Source organism: Stegodyphus dumicola, chromosome 4 (genome assembly GCF_044657685.1).
Source record: "Stegodyphus dumicola isolate Sdum_Otavi_A_Nest chromosome 4, ASM4465768v1".
Lineage (NCBI taxonomy): Eukaryota > Metazoa > Arthropoda > Arachnida > Araneae > Eresidae > Stegodyphus > Stegodyphus dumicola.
In genome coordinates, this window is record NC_140771.1 from 1808512 (window position 1) to 1825495 (window position 16984).

Here is a 16984-nt window from a genome sequence, read left to right on the forward strand (position 1 = left end):
CGCGGTTCGATTCCCGGCGAAGGTGTTGCTCATTTTTCATCTTGCGTGCTTCCAAGAAATCCTAGTGTCTCTGCAGTGGCGCCCGAACTAAAAGGGTGTGTTGGATGATGATTCTCCACACCCAGGATTTGGCGATTGGGTCCTCTAAAAACCACAGTCGCTCTTTAAAAGAAGGAGTATATAAGGTATTTCTCCCGTTTTCATAGCATGCTTTCGTGGTGTGGTGGTCTGCACGCTGGGCGCGTACTCCAGAGGTCCGTGGCTCGATTTCCGGCGAAGGCGTTGCATATTTTCATCTTTCTGGCCTCGAAACAACTTAATGTCTCTACATCTTAAGCCAGAAGTGCTGGTTTTTAAGTTCGTGTTCGAACAAAAGGGTCTTAAACATCCTTCTTCTGACTTTTTGTTTTGTTTCACAAGGCTAGAAAATAATTCTTCAATAGTCTTTTTTAAAGTCTATAGTGTATGCTCCGTAAAAGAAATAGACTTTATAACCGAAAAAAACTTCAGCTGGCCTTCTGCATGTTTTTGTACCAATGTACCCTATTTGTCTCGCATTATCGCATCTTTTCACAAGGTTGCCCGCTATTTATTACTTATGACTGATGCAATTTCTGGCATCGACATTCGAATAAAAACCGAAGCTTCAAGGGAATTATTTTATTATTGCTTCAGCCATTCCAATAAAGCAAAAGCTGTCAAATTCTGAATTTGGATTATGAATGAGTGGGATCACATCAAATCATTAACTATAATATCTCTCAATTCTAACACTCACACATCAAATTTTAAAGGTTTCGTAGGCCCCAATTGAGATGCATTTTTTTTAAGAGGGATTTTTTTAAATGATATTTTATAAATAAAACAACATTAAAACATTACAAACAGCAATACAAAGATTTTCTGATCTCTGACAGGTCTTCTAAAATGTACATATACTTTTCAGGTTTCCGAAATGAAATTTAATTACCTTTCATGGGCCGAAAATAATTACCAAATAACTTACTTAACTAATACTAAAATGCCATTTCTGTTATAAATAAGGCAAGCAGAATGCCTTGATTAGAAAAGCATATTACCAGTTACTGAAGTGACAATCTTCTTTTTTTTCAAACATTAAAAGCAATTCGATAATATACGCACCACTTAATAATTATTCGCTTTCTGCTATTAAATTATAATTTTATTTTTATTATTACTATTAAGTCGATAAAGGGTTTAGTAAAAAGGGAAAAAAAGCACGTTGAAACAAAGTCATAGCTGTTTTGGACATCAAAAAATGTTTTGCCAAAAACAGATGACATCGTTTTTAAATAAGCTTGTTAGCTTCTTAATATTACAGTCAAAAACAATGTAAAAAATTTTCAAATTTCAGAAGATATTTTTTCCTATTTCAAAGAAATTTCTGGCATTTCAAAGAAAAGAAAAAGGAATTTCGATCTCAAGAATACTTTTGACATATTTACGTATTAAAAGATTCTAATTTTTTATTTCTTTTCAGTTTAAACAATTTTATAGAAAAGTGTCTTAGCATTTTTTTTTTTTTTTAATTTCCCAAATCTTTTAAGCAGAATTAAATGCTGATTATTTTACTTTACCTTTTCATACTCGCTATTTTAGGGAAAAAATACGGAGATAGAGATTATGCCATCTTTTTTTTTTTTTTTTTTCCCCTCCCTTCGCACGTGACTCGGATTTTCACTAAATAAAAGGTACAGAAATTGTTTCTGAAGTGTTGACTACTAAAACAATGATTTTAAATAATTAACAGAATTATAAATTGACGCTCGCGTGGCATCGGTAAAGTCTTGAATGTTATTGTTACATTCTTAATTACTTGCAAATGTTTACTTACTCGAACATAAACATAAAAAACTAAATAAAAATTTGAAAGCTTTCAGATTTTATATTACGCTCAAAAGGGCGTTTTTTAACGTTTTGTATGTTACCTTTATTTAGTAACGTTTTGTATGTTACCTTTATTAGTATTTAGTAAGAACGTGCATAAATGTATGCATGTTTCTCGCACTGTGAAAAACCAACGGTACCCAGAATCAAATTTTGAATAACATAGTTCTCCACTCGAATATGAGCATCCGGAAGCTCGAATTTGTTTTATTGTCTCTTTCATATTTTTGATTAATAAACTTGTAGAGACATTAGCTATAATTTTGGAAGCAAGAGAGATTGAAAAATTAGCAATCTCCTTCGTCGGAAATCGAACCACGGACCTCTGAAATACCGGCGCAGCGTGCAGACTAGCACACCACGAAGGCACGCTAGGAAGGTATGAGATATACCTTATATACCCCCCTTTTAAAGGGCGACTGAGGTTTTTAGGAGACCCAATCGCCAAATCTGGGTGCGGATAATCATCACCCAACACCCTTTTAGTCCGGGCGCCAATGCTGAGGCATTAGGTATATTTTTGGAAGCAAGAGAGACTGAAAAATTAGCAACCGCCTTCGCCGCGAATCGAACCCCGGACCTCTGAAATACCGGCACAGCGTGCAGACCACCACACTACGAAGGCAAGCTAGGAAGGTGGGAGAAATACCTTATAAACGGTTTCAAAGATACCTTTCAAAAATACCTTATAAACGGTTTTAACGGTTTCAAAGCGAGCAATGGCAACACTGTACAGAAAAAGAAACATTTTTATCTCCAACAGGCGAGACTGTCTGTTCCAAATTCAAAAGACTTCATAATTAACCCATATCTGTAAAAGTCTGTTATAAAAATTAAATCTTGAAGTCTGTTATAAAAATTAAGGGTTTTTAGCCCAAATAGGCAATTTGCCAAGAAGGGCTATTAATTTCGTTTTGGCGTTTTGGGTCGGTTCACATTTCAAATTGTTGCCACGAAATATTAGAGCCCTGTATTATAATTAAAGAAATTAAAATAATGAAGAATCTGCATAAATGTATGTACGTTTCTCGCATTATGAAAAAACAACGATACCTAGAGCCATCCAATTTTGAATAACGTAGTCTTCCACCCGAATATGGGCAACTGGAAGCCCGAATCTTGAAGTTCGAATTTGTTTTATTATCCATCTCATATTTTTCTCATATTTATTACATATTCCTGTACTCTAGCGAATTTTGATTAAGAAACTCAACGATTTCAATGCGAGCATTGGCAGACTGTCTATCGTAAATTCTAAAGATATGTTGTATTTAAATATTTTTAGCCCAAATGCTCTTCGAAACGTGTATGTATGTGTAAATGAAAAAAGCACTTTTGGGCGTAATATAAAATCAAAGACTTTCAAATTTTTTTTAATTAATGTTGTTGCGTATTCAAATATACATCTGACATTCAGACTGTCTTCTCCGCCATCATAATTTCCAGAAACAGAGATAAGTTAATTAACAAACCAGCTATTTATTCCTTCCCAAATGAATTAACTCGTCTCATATTCAGACACGGATATTACTTCAAACGACAAAAATCAATGAACTCGGTTCTCCAGCAAACGTTAAGGTGTATAATAGCGTGTTATTTTAATAATTCACTTAGTATTTATTCACTCAAACATTAAAACCAAAGAAAATACTTTTCTGAAATTTTTAAAGATTACCGTGATGAATATTACAATTAACACTATTTCAAAGATGACCAGCAGTAGTATCGATATCATTCCGAATCAGTCAACGTTTTGATAATATGAAACATAGGTCACGAAATCCTGTCGCTTTAGATGTGATCACAGCTTGTGTATAATTACATCAATAAGTAAAAAAAAAAAAAAAAAAAAAAAAAACTTCTTTTGCTCTTTACTGCATATACTCACTTAAGTACTTCAAAGGCACTGTGGGGCAAGAGTGGGCAATTCAAGTTCATTATGAAAGAAAAGTCAAAAAATAGCCCGTAATTCTTTGAACACAGATTAGTTCAATGAGCTGCCTCGCGGGAAAAGTCGTGACTTTGAGATTCACCGATTTAGGCATCATTCTTAAACGAACCCTCTCCATACAAAATAAATATATGATTTTCAGCAAAACAATTTTCAATACGCGATTTATGGGAATCCACAAATATTTTACCGCTAAGATAAGGTTATGTCGCTACGCAGTGTCCCTATGTCATGTTCTGTTACGCTACGCTATGTTATATCGTCATGCAATGTTCAGTTATCGTGTAGATCATTCTATACTGTGTATTTTACGTTGTAAATATGTAACCTCAATACGTTACGTCGCTCTGCTATGTCCATGTCCCATGCAATACTATGCTAAGCTTTATCTATGCTCAGCTATGTTATGTCGCTATACTATGTCCACCTGTCGTGTAGGGTGACATCAGGTTGTGTATTTAATGTTGTGAATATGTCATGTCGCTATACTATGCCATGTCATGTCGATGATGAGCTATGTTAAGTCGCACGAAACGTCCACCCGTAGTGTAGGTAATGTTATGCTGCGTATTTTATGTTGTAAACATGTTATGTCGCTATGCTATACTCTGGATGGATGCGGGACTCTACCCGATTAGTCTTTGAAAGCCTTCCGAGTGTCCGGCCCCTTTGTCAACTGCCCCTCTAAGGGATCGTTAAATAATCGCATTTAACCCTTTTGCGGCACAGTGTGTCCGGTGTGGACACAACTAAAAATTTCCACACCAGAAAAATTGAATGAAAAAAGGATTTATAAGTTACTATAGGTTACTCTGAACCTTTTTTATTTATAGTAGATGGCAGCTCAACACAAACCAGTCCATATATTTTAACCATGTTTAGTTTTTTAAAACCCTCATTTTTCAAAGAAATCTTCCAGATTTTTTTTAAGGTATAAAAGGAATTGTTTGAAAAGAAATTTCTACGTTATTTTTTTGGCTGTATGCTAATCTCCTTATTCTATATTAGTTTTAAATTTTTTACCTTGAAATCTTGCCTAGAATGAAACGGCGAACCCTAGGTGTGCCCAGACCGGGCTCACCGATAATTTAGGGCAACTGAGAGTCTGTATTCTTTGTTTCTCCGCATCTCACCGGTCAGTTCATTGACAACAATGCTCGTTTCAGCACTCTTTTTGAAGGTCTATTCAATCAGTGTGCCACAGAATTAAAACGATAACTGCTATCTTCACAAAATTTTACTTGTGTACTCCTCTAGGCCTAATTATACTGCCTACCATTTTTTTTTTTAAATCAAAACTTTAAAAGGTAGCGTGCCGGAAAGGGTTAATAATCATTCGCTAAGATGCGAGTATTTTACATTTTATTTCAGCAGATCATTAAAGCTCAACATGTTGCTAGAAATCGTTCAACATTTTAACTCACATTAATGTTGTAACTTAAGTAACTACGTTAATTCAGACTTGTGGCCAGTCTTTTGTTACAAAGGATACATTTTGAGTAATCAGCCTTCTATGAGGCGTATAAGAATTATCTTAATCACATAAATAATTATCTTTTTATTTTATTTATTACAAACACTACAGAGTTCTGGAACTTTCTCTCTAAAATAGTCGTACAACCCTTCACAGTATCACAAAATACAATCAGTATTTACACTTCACACTAGTAAGAATGTTAAACTCAACGCAATGCAAAACGCATCTGAAGAGAAAGCTAACCCTGAGATATCTTAGTACTCCAAACTCACTTTAGTTCGACCGTCTCAAACGTAAACTTGGCTGGCATTCTTCCAAAACATCGACTCATTCAAAAGGGGCGTTATAACTTGCTGCGACGTGAAGGGTCACGTGAAAGTCTTCCCTTCTCCGGAAAGAGAATTTATACGCTCGAGGGAAAGAAAAGTCCCCATCCTTTCATCCTATTCTGAGTGTAATTCGGTCCAAATGGAGCATGCGTGTCTGCGCTCATGATCGTGGATGAGACGGTCGAACCATAACACTTCACAACATTAACTGACAACAGATGCTCCCTCCGGCTTTAAATAGTTTTCACCTGGCCGCCGAGATATTTCTAGTACAATTTGCTTTTCGAAATTATTGGAAGGCATATGAGGATCGGATACGATTACAGCTAATATAGTGGCCAATTAAATTTATTCAGTTACGATACCTAGTACGATGATACAGGCACCAACGTAAATGTCTCGCCAAATTTAGCGACAAAAATTAGTCGCCAAAAACGTTGCCAGCATGGCGATATCTCGCCAATTTAGCGAAACAGCCATTTACTTAATGTTAAATAAACATGTATTCTTATTTTTACTGCAGAGGCACTGCAAATCTCCATCTAGATATCCATGCTACATTATACAGAAAAATACAACAGTTTCACATATAAATTCACTAAAATTATCCGTATATGTACAACATTCGTAACGATACGATTCAGCAAACATATCATAAATCTTTGCCAAAATAATCTAAACATTTCCGCATTTAGTCCTGAATAATTTCTGGTTTTTAAAGCAAACTGTTATGATTTATTTTAAATGTTCAGTGCTGGGAATGAGATGAAAAAAAAAAAAGCAATTTCAAATTGCGGAGTTAACCCGATGAAAAACTTCTTGCAGAATCCAGTGCTTCACTTGTTGTAACTACTAAAGTGTTTATATACCTGCAACACAGATAAAAGTGGAAAGAAAGAAGTAGTAAAAAAAAAAAAGAAACACATGCAAGGAAAACACAGACAGTGATGCCATTATCGGAGAGAATTCCTTTATACCACTGTCTTTAAGCAAAATAACAATAAAAAAAAATTGATGTATACCCTACATGGCTTCTTTGTACGGAATATTAAATTATGCGCATTTTTTTTGCAGCATTTCATTTAAACTATTCGTTGCACTTCATTCGAATTTCGTTAGAGATTATTTCTCATTCAATTAACTCAGTTCTCACTTCGCGGCGAGGCAAAAATATATAAAACCTCAAAATATCTGTTAAAAATTGAAAACCATAGACAAATACAGTAAAAAATATTAGAAAAAATTTTTACAATTAAAATTAGTTTCTACGCAAAAGTAAGCAATTCGGTCAGCTGGTAAGAAGGCAGTTTTTTCGGTGCACAAAACCGAAAGTTTACTTTTGATCCCATTCGGCAAAAAGAGGCTGTATGTGCAGAAACTGATTTAATTCACTACTCTGCTAAGTGTCAAATATAAACAAACATGGCTGCTATGGTGAAAAAATTAGGCTTAGCTGCCCTTAAAGAAATTTTAAATTTTGATAATTCTACAGCTATTGCATGCAGATGAACTAAAGGCATAAAAACCTTAAACGGAAAGTAAGAAACAAATTCAATAATTTTAAAGCAAAAAATGCACAATTTACCATCATATAAGAATAAAAAAAAATTGAGCTCACGGAGTCGAGTAACAGAGTGGATTTATATATATATATATATAATTTACATACTTTTGGTGCGGCCTATTGCAGCCAAAAAGGGAGGTGCACAGCTACATGTTATAGCAGACCTACATCCAAAATTTTAATGTTCTGAGACTATTTCTTTTTGAGTTTTGCCAGATATGTACGCACGTTCGTATAGACGTCAAAATTCTCTTCTGAATCCATTTTAAATCCTTTTTGCAACCCTTTTCGGGAAAAAAGAGTCCTTTATTCTGTCCTTACGTACAGATGTCAAGCAAAAACATCGCTAAATTACATTCGATAGCAGTCAGAATGGATATTTTGCTTGAAATATGAAAGTCGAAAATTTTCGCGATTACAATACTTCTTTTACTTCGTACAAGGAAGTTAAAAATGCACATATGAAATGAATTTTTCAATTCCCACCTACACCATTTTATTAAAACGTCGAATAGAAAAACGAATCAGATTTTCGGGTCAAAAAAATACCGAAAGCACCCTCATAATTCAAACAGTAAATCATCGTCCGCTTCCCTACCCGCAATATAACTGTCGAGAGAGGACGCAGAGGACAAGGGGTGTACCACGAACACCGTTTTCAGTCATATTTTCAAGACGCAAATTGTATCTGTCTGCTAGATATCTGTTACACTAAATCCGCGTTCTGAACAGTGCAACACGAATACATACAAACTGTCAACGAGTGAAAAGTTCTGCCGCAATTTAAAACGAAGAAATTTTTCACGTCAGTAGTTAAGGGATACGAAATGCAAATTCTAAGATTTAATTTGAAAACGTACGATGATTTGCTCGCCTGCGCTTTCATTTCCTTTAATAGGAGGAAAGAAAAATGCACATTAATTTTATTCAATGGTGCTCTGATGAAGTGGTTCTACTATATCTTTTCATCTAATGTGCTTCAAGATGTCCCTCAAATGAATTGCTGTACGACTGGAATCTTAAAACTTTTACATTTCACCACGCATATGCGCATTTAACAACAGTACATTGAATCTTTTTTTTTTTTTTTCTTTTGCTGCTTATAAATTTTACAACCGATTCATCAATCTCTCTCTATATATATAAAAGGAAGAGTCAGTCTGGGTGTGTAGATGTCCTTCGTTCGTGTTTGTCCAAAGTTAACAGACCCAGGTCTACGAAATTTGGTACATAGACAAGAACCATTGCACGCTGAAGCAATTTTTTTTCAAAATTAGAACGAGATTTTTTTTATTTTATGTTTTTTGATGAAATGGAATCAAATTGATAATTCTTTCTCATTATAGAGAAATCCGTGCAAGAAGCCATTATTGCTGATGTATCATTAATGCTGATATCGGTACTGCGGCTACTCGGAAAAATGGGGACGATCATTCTGTGCAGTTTTAAAATTTAATGTGTCTCTTGGATACTGGAAGTTTGTCGAGAGAAGGCAACGGGAAGTTGGTTAATTTATTTAGTATGATAATTAGTATTCATATTAAGGGATATTGCTTATTTCATCGTAATGTTTTTTACATGCAATACATTTTATTGAAATTCGTGTTTTTTTTCCATTCTTCCTTTTTTTGAAAAAGTTGTTCTGCAGAATAAAATTCTGCGCAGTTTTTAAATTTAATCTTTTGTATTCCCTTTAGGCATTTTTTCAGTACATTTAAAAACCACACGAAGGCTGGCCGCGTAATATTTCCTAAGAAGACACACTGGCCCCAGACTATGCAACGAATTTATTTATTATCATAATTAATATATGGCAATAAAGAACAACACAAACTGCAGTTCAGAATGGATAACTTAATAGTCAACTGCAACTCTATTTTTGAAAATGTATATTACCGTCTGCTACTTGACAATTATGTTTCCGGCAAAAAGGCGCTTTTAATTAAAGAAGCTATGGACGGAAGGCTATATTTATGCTCCTTCCGAAGAAAATTATTCGTATCTAGTTACGAATAGTGTGAAAGCCATGATTTTTCGGTCTCGAAAGCAACGATACATACCAGAGAAAATCCGTTATTTCAAAGGACAGTTACGTATATTCATTAAAATGTTCAGTCTCGGCTATAAACAAAGTGATTCATATTAATTTAGAAGTCAAGCAAACAAATATAAGGCTGATTTTGCATACATAACGCTGATTTTTAGTCCAAAGGGGATTTGTCCCTGAAGGACTATTGTTTTCGTTTTGCGATTTTGCGTTGAATCACTATAAATGTCCGTTTCACTTTCTAACTGTTGCCACCCAATGTTAGAGTCCTGCATTATATTTGAAGAAATTAAATAATGAAAAATCGGTACTTTTCATTTTCGCCGGCGCAAATCTCGCCAAGCAGACTTTATTGGCGACAACATACAGTATACACATAAAAAATATTACAAAAATGTTAGGTCTAAGAATTCTTTTTTTGAATGTATAAACATATTAATATCGCTTACAATTTTATAATAAAGCCAATAAATAAAGGCAATAAATTTGCAAAAGAACACTAATTTAAGAATTTACTATGGTTCAACATCCTGATTCGCCGGTTCATATCACGTGACCCCAAGCGATCTCATCTCACGTAAACTACTCTACAAAAATCTAATGCTCTCAGTAATTATCCACATTAATTTCAAGTTAAATCTTAATTTGGAACACAAGTTTAAATGAAAGAAATATTTCATTTCGTACGAATAGCTTACTCAGAAATTATGTAAAACTGCAGTGCTTTACTTCGCTAATGCATTCTCATTAGAATCGATTAATTTAACCCTTGACTTTACCTTTTCTATATTTTCGGCTTCGGGCAAGCTCTGTCATTGCATCCTAATTGACTTAAATTTCGAAAATGGCCTTAGACATAAAACTGAACTATCTGATAAAAATTCTATGTAATTATATGCCAGTAATGAAAGAAACAATCAATCTGATAAGAAAAAGCTGCGACTTGTTTTGAAAATGAGCCGTAAAAGGTTACCAGCGAGAATATTCCGTTTGGCATCGGTTGTACCATAATTGGGGACTTTATCGCTTGCGCCGGCAAAACAGAAAAGTACCGAAAAATCTAATATGAATATTTTTCGCATTGTGATAAAACAACGGTACCTACAGCCATCGAATTTTGAATGACGTCATCCTCCTACGAATATGGGCATGTGGAAGACCAAATTTGAAATTTGAATTTGTTTTATTATCGATTTCCTATTTTGTAAAACTTTAACAAATTTTTGATTAACAAACTCAAGGATTTCAAAGCGAGCAATGACATCACTCTACGGAGGGGGGGGGGAAACCTTTTTTTATCTCCAGCAGGCGGAACTGTGTATCGGAAATTCTAAAGATAGGCTGATTTTAAAATTATTTTGCGGCATTGCTATTGAACTGAATTTTATGGTGCAAAGAACATGATATTTAATAAATAAAGGTAACCTTTCAGAATTTATATATAATATATTTGTTGTTGTTATTTGACTTCTAAATTAATATTTGTTCGGCATGTTATTTTATCTTAAAGTGATTAATGCTGATTTGAATCTTAAAATGGCGAAAAAAACGTAATGTCCGTAATCTTTTTCCACGACATATCGCCTAAAGCAGAACGTGCTGCTCTATGAGAATCAATTATTCGGACAAAAATGGAAAAATGTCGTCACAATTGAGGAATTTTGGGTATATTTAAATGACCGCAATAAAAAAAAGATCCATTTATTATCATCAAAGAGAAGAAAAAAATCTTAGAACATGGTTCAACGAAGCTAAATTATGTTTATTAAAGGGATTTATGACTTTGCTAGTTTTTGATGTAACGGCAAATTAAAAATAAAGAGAGTGGAAAAAACTGTTAAGGTCAAATCTACATATAACCAGGGATATATTTTATGGCCAGTTTTGAAATACGAAATACCTTCTCTTTACCCACTGTGCCATCAATCAGTAGAGCTTCTGATGTTTTTCATGCACGGATGTTTACGCTATTGGACTTCTAAAAAGCGTCCAAACGTCCACCTACAACTCTTAGACTCTGGAAAGATGTTCAAGACGAATGGAATAAAATACCTCTTTTGATAGGCTTTATTGTCTTTGAAATTACTGTGTAAAAAGATAGTGAAGATTAAGGGCTATCAAATTGAACATTTAGAACATAGAAATTTTAGATAAAATATTTCTCTAAATACAATTAAAATCGTCAAAACTTTATATAGCCTCTGTATAAAGTTTATCAAAACTGTGTGCATTGCTTGGGCAATGAAGTCTTGTGATATGCTTATTATGTTACTAGAAAGCCTGGCAGTCATACGAAATGACCGCTGTTCTAGATATTATAAATTGTAATTAAAATGATTTGTGCAAAGGTGTCTGCTAATTCAAACTGGTTCCTAGGGCAGGCGGCGAGGACGCCGCTTTGCTTACTGCCCCACGGGGTTTCCCCCTTCTACTTGCTTAATTGCTTAAACTAGAGTGCAATGAAAGAAACCACTGGCAGTACATTTCTTAAAAGCCACTGCTAGCTCAATAAATAAAAGTGATTTAAATAATGAAATGTTAATTCACATGTCAAAGATCTCTTTGTACACAGCATTTCTTGTGTAGATCTTTCCCTCGTTTTTAAGCTCGCCTTGCAGAGGACCATCCATTATTTTTAACTTTACGTCCGTTCTTTTACGAACTCTTGAACAGGCAACATAAAGTTGACCGTCTCCAAATGCAGGCTCGGGTCAAAAAATGCCAACACGCTTAAGCGTTTGGCCCTGAGACTTATGGATGGTCACTGCAAAGGCAAGTTTTACAGGAAATTGTCTACGTCTCACTTGAAACGGCAACCTTGTGCCGTGGCAACTTCACCCCATTGGCTAGTACAGTTACGCAAGCAATCGATAAACTATCGGCGACAAACAGACACTTAAGTCGCATATATAATGTAAAGAACGCTCCTGAACTCTTTACTAGAAAGATCTATGATGCTCTCGACTAGAGATCACACTAAGAGGACAATTCATTTTAACACCTATTTTAAAGAACTGTGAATGGCAACGACTTAACTGAGTAATACGCATGCGTAAAGAGATGAGATTTCTGTGAGACGCCTGTCAGAGAAGAGAGAGTGCTGGGAAGCTCCGCCAGCGAGCTGAGGTGTGGAGACTAAATTTGTCCAGTGATGACGAGTGCTATCTTCTTTAACGTCTCTGATCGTGTCACCAACTCGGATATGTACTCAAGTTTTCTAAATGTATTAATTAAATGTTGTATCTGTGGTATGTGCTGTAATTAAAGTGATGCATCACCAATACCAGTGTTGATTCCATTTTCACTGAAGCATCCACGACGTCACAGACGAAAAAGAAATATAAAAATTGGAGGTTCCACCGAGATTTATGTGACAAGAAACCAGGTATGTGTTCTCCACAATATTCATTTCCAGGCCTGAAGTGTATAATGTAGTTATTTATTACTTATTCAGGAAATCAATTCCCAAAGCAGAAGTTGCACATCAGTGCATACGAGTTTAAGCAATGTCTTTGTTTTATATATCTAACAAGATAACATATTTTCCTTTTATGGTATATTCGGGAAAACATTTTCTCATTAACACGTAGCACATCAGTGCATTTTATAGCACGTCAGTGCATAAGAGTTTTTAAAACAATCAAAGTGTTTTTTATATCTCTGATATTTTTATGTGTATTATTTATGAATAACTATTTGAGTTCTTATTTGTTTTGAAAAATTACTTTTGTGAAAATGGCATTTCTGGAGAAAGCTAAGAAAAGGGATCTATTCCTTGTTGCTTCAGAACTTGGGGAAATAGCTTTAGAAGATATGAAAGTGATAGATTTAAAACAATTAATAACGAATAGTAAAAATTATGAGGAAGAATTTGTTAAAAATTTGTTAGAAAGCATTATGACTGATAGGATAGAAAAGGAAAACTTAGAGAAGCAAACAAGAGCGAAAGAACTACAGTTAGAACAGGAAGCTAGGGAGAGGGAATTTCAGATACTACAACAAAATAAAGAAATTCAAAAGCAACAGTTAGAACTAGAATGCCTTAAAGCAAAACAGAACACTGAATTTGCTAGACCTGGAGGTGAAACCGTATTTAATCAGAATTTTCAGAAACTTATGCCCAAGTTTAATTTAAAGACTGATGATATCAGTTTATTCTTAGAACTTTTTGAGAGGTAAGCTAAAGTTTTAAAATTGCCCACGTATCAATGGATGTCATATCTCATTGGTGTCCTTCCGGTTGAGGTAAATAATATAATTGCTAGGGAACCTGAAGAACGGGCTAGAGATTACCAACATATTAAAGAATTGCTACTTAAAAGATTTAAGTTAAGTGCGGAGAAGTTTCGGCAACTTCTTGTTAAGACTCAAAAAAATCCGGATTCTACGTGGTACGATTTTTATCACGAAATTAAGACATTTTTAGATGGGTGGCTCAAGGGATTAAAAATCGAAACATTTGAGCAACTGAAGGATTTAATGTTGGTAGATCAGATTAAAAGGCGCACGCCTAATGAGTTTAAGGAACATTTTATAGATTAATGGGCCACGATCACTTCACCAAAATAGTTGGTGGGTAAAATAGAGGAATTTGAAGATGCGAAAAAGACGATGGTTGGGAAAACGAAATTGGGTGAAATGAAAACGAAAATATCAGGTAGACAAATGGGTGTTTTTCAGTCCACTGGTAACGTTTTCAAAAATAGAAAAAACCCTCAAGGCACACAATTAAAAAAAAGATGATCACGCACGCAATGTTGGGAAAAAGTCGGACTTGAATTTTGATAGGAGAAAAAGACTCCAGTGTTATAAATGTGAATCTTTTGACCATTTACGTCCTCAGTGCCCCAATTTAAAAACTCAAAAGGCAGATTTGTATCGGATAAGCGGGAGATCAGAGAAGAATCTGTTAGATCCCTATATATTAAATGGAAGAGTAAATGGTTTTGAAGTACCTATTCTAAGAGATACGGGAGCAACGGTAGATATTATTTGTCAGAAATATGTAGACAGAGATAGAATGAAGGGGGAACATGTGTGGGTTCGACATTTGTTGGATAATCATATGACTTGTTTACCTGTTGCTGAAGTAGATACTGAATGCGATTTGGGTACAGTAACCTCCAAAGCAGCTGTTATAGGAGACCACTTAGACGAAGGACGATATATATTAGGCAACCACACAGCGGCTCTTCTCAGAGGAATTGAGAAAAATTATTCGTCGTATGTAGGGAATGTTAATGCGGTAGTTACTCGATCTCAAGCACCACAATTAAAGGAAGCGGAAAATTTAAGTGAGACGAATCAAAATTCTGAGCAGAATGAATTAGAATTGGAAGAGGAGGACAATGCTCATGAGAGGTCTGAAAACAGAGAGATATTGCCTCCTGTCGACCTTTGTGTTCCCACAAGTCCTGCGATTCAAATAGACTCAAGTACTTTTATTGATGAACAACAAAAAAGTAAAGAACTTGCCCCTTTATTAGAACTAGTAAAAAGCGGAAGTAAAACAAGTTATCGGATTAAAAATGGGGTTTTAGTAAGAAAGAAGGTAAATAAGTTAGGAGGAGAAGAACATTTAATTGTTGTTCCAGAAAACCTCAGAGAGCAAATTAAAGCAATTTGTCATGAAGGAACTTCAGGTCACTTAGGAGTTCTGAAAACAAAAGACCGGTTACTAAGACATTTTTTCTGGCCAAATTCTTATAAAGACATTGAGGAATTCGTTAAAACATGAGACTCCTGTCAACGTGTAGGAAAAGCAAGTGACAAAAAGAAAGCACCGTTGGTAATAGTACCTGTGATATCTGAAGTCTTTACTAAGGTTAATGTAGATGCTTGCGGGCCTATGCCTACATCTACTGAAGGTAATAAATATCTTATTACAGTTATGTGCTTAGCATCTAAATATCCTGACGCCGTCCCGGTACCGGATATAACGTCGAAATCTGTTGTAAGTGCACTCTTGTCAGAGTCTTGTCTCATTTAGTCGGATGGGTTTTCCAAGGGAGGTTCAAACTGATCAAGGAAAATCTTTCATGAGTCGCTTAACCGTTCAATTTTTGAAGAGGTTTGGTATAAAAATTTCCAGAAGTTCGGTTTACCACCCCCAGAGCAATCCTGTAGAACGGTTCCATAGGTCAATAAAAAGGGTCTTAAAGGTATTATGTATTGAAGCTGCCACAAATTGGGAAGTACAATTACCTGCCGCTCTCTTTGCCCTGCGAACAGTAACGCATGATAGTACAGGATTTAGTCCTGCTGAATTAGTGTACGGGACCAACCTCAGAACACCTGTCGCATTATTGTATGAGAAATGGTTAGATCCTCAGGAAAAAGAAGATACCGTAATAGAATATGTTTTCGAATTAATCAATAGGCTAAAGAAAAGTAGAGAATTAGCTACAGAGAAAATGGAAGAGGTGAGATATAAAAGGAAGAAATGGTATGACAAAAATGCCGTGAAAAGGGAATTCCAGCAAGGAGATTCTGTATTAGTATTAGCAGTGAACCAACCCCATAAACTCGCTCCTCAATGGAAAGGGCCGGGAAAAATAGAGAAAAGATTATCAGAAACAGACTATGTGGTTAGGTTTGAAGGGAATCAGGAAGGGAATAAAGTGTATCACATCAATATCTTAAAACCTTATCATAAGAGATCTGAACTTTTGAATATGGTGCTCCTTGACAACGAGGAGATAGTTGAACCCTCGGAATTAGAGGAGGATTTTCCTTATATGTTAACTGACCCCAATGTGTTTGATTTTAATGAAATAATAGCAAAAGATAATCTTAAAGAAAGACTTAGTGATGAACAAATCCTGCAGTTGGGAAAGGTGTTGGTAAAGTTTTCTGCTATATTTTCGAATATTCCAGGGAAAACAAATTTAGTCGAACATGCTATCGAACTAATCAGTGACAAACGCGTACAGCATAAGCCTTATAGAATGACAAATCGATAGAACGAAATTCTTAAAGTCGAGATTAAAAAAATGTTAAAATACAAGATTATTGAACCAGGACCCTCTGAGTATACTTCACCCATGATCCTTGTTGAAGCACAAGGTAGGGATCCTAGGCCGTGTATTGATTACAGAAAGTTAAACGAAATAACGCGTACTGAGTTCTACCCAATCCCCAATATAGAGCAATGTGTTGAAACTGTTCCAGCAGCCAAATTTATCACCTTGATAGACTTAACTAAAAGTTATTGCCAAATTCCGCTGACCCCTAAGGCGCAGAAAATCGCTGCATTTGCTACAAATTTTGGCGTATATAGGCCTTTGAGAATGCCATTTGGGCTTAAAAATGCTCCTTATTATTTTAGTAAAATGATGAGCGAAATATTGTGCGGATGTGAGAAATATGCGACCCCTTATTTAGATGATATTGCTATTTTTTCTGAAACGTGGGAGGAACATTTACAACATTTATATGAAATTTTAGAAAGAATAAGAAAAGCCAATTTAACTATTAAACCCTCTAAGTGCAAGTTTGCACAAGAAGAAGTGCAATATCTCGGTCACATAGTAGGTCGAAGGAAACGTTCTCCAGCAGAACTAAAAATCGAAGCGGTTCAAAATTTTCCTATTCCCTCAACTTAAAATTGAGATTAGAGCTTTCTTAGGGTTAGCTGGATACTACAGACAATATATACCTATGTTTTCTGCTATAGCCGCACCTTTGACAGATTTGTTAAAAGGGAATA

At 35.1% G+C, this 16984-nt stretch overlaps 1 protein-coding gene across 5 annotated transcripts in view; it reads right to left on the bottom strand.

Moving 5' to 3' along the window:
* Nucleotides 1-16984, bottom strand: part of LOC118202925 (zinc finger MIZ domain-containing protein 1-like) — a 1176934-nt gene that overhangs the window by 783535 nt on the left and 376415 nt on the right. The window lies entirely within an intron of this gene.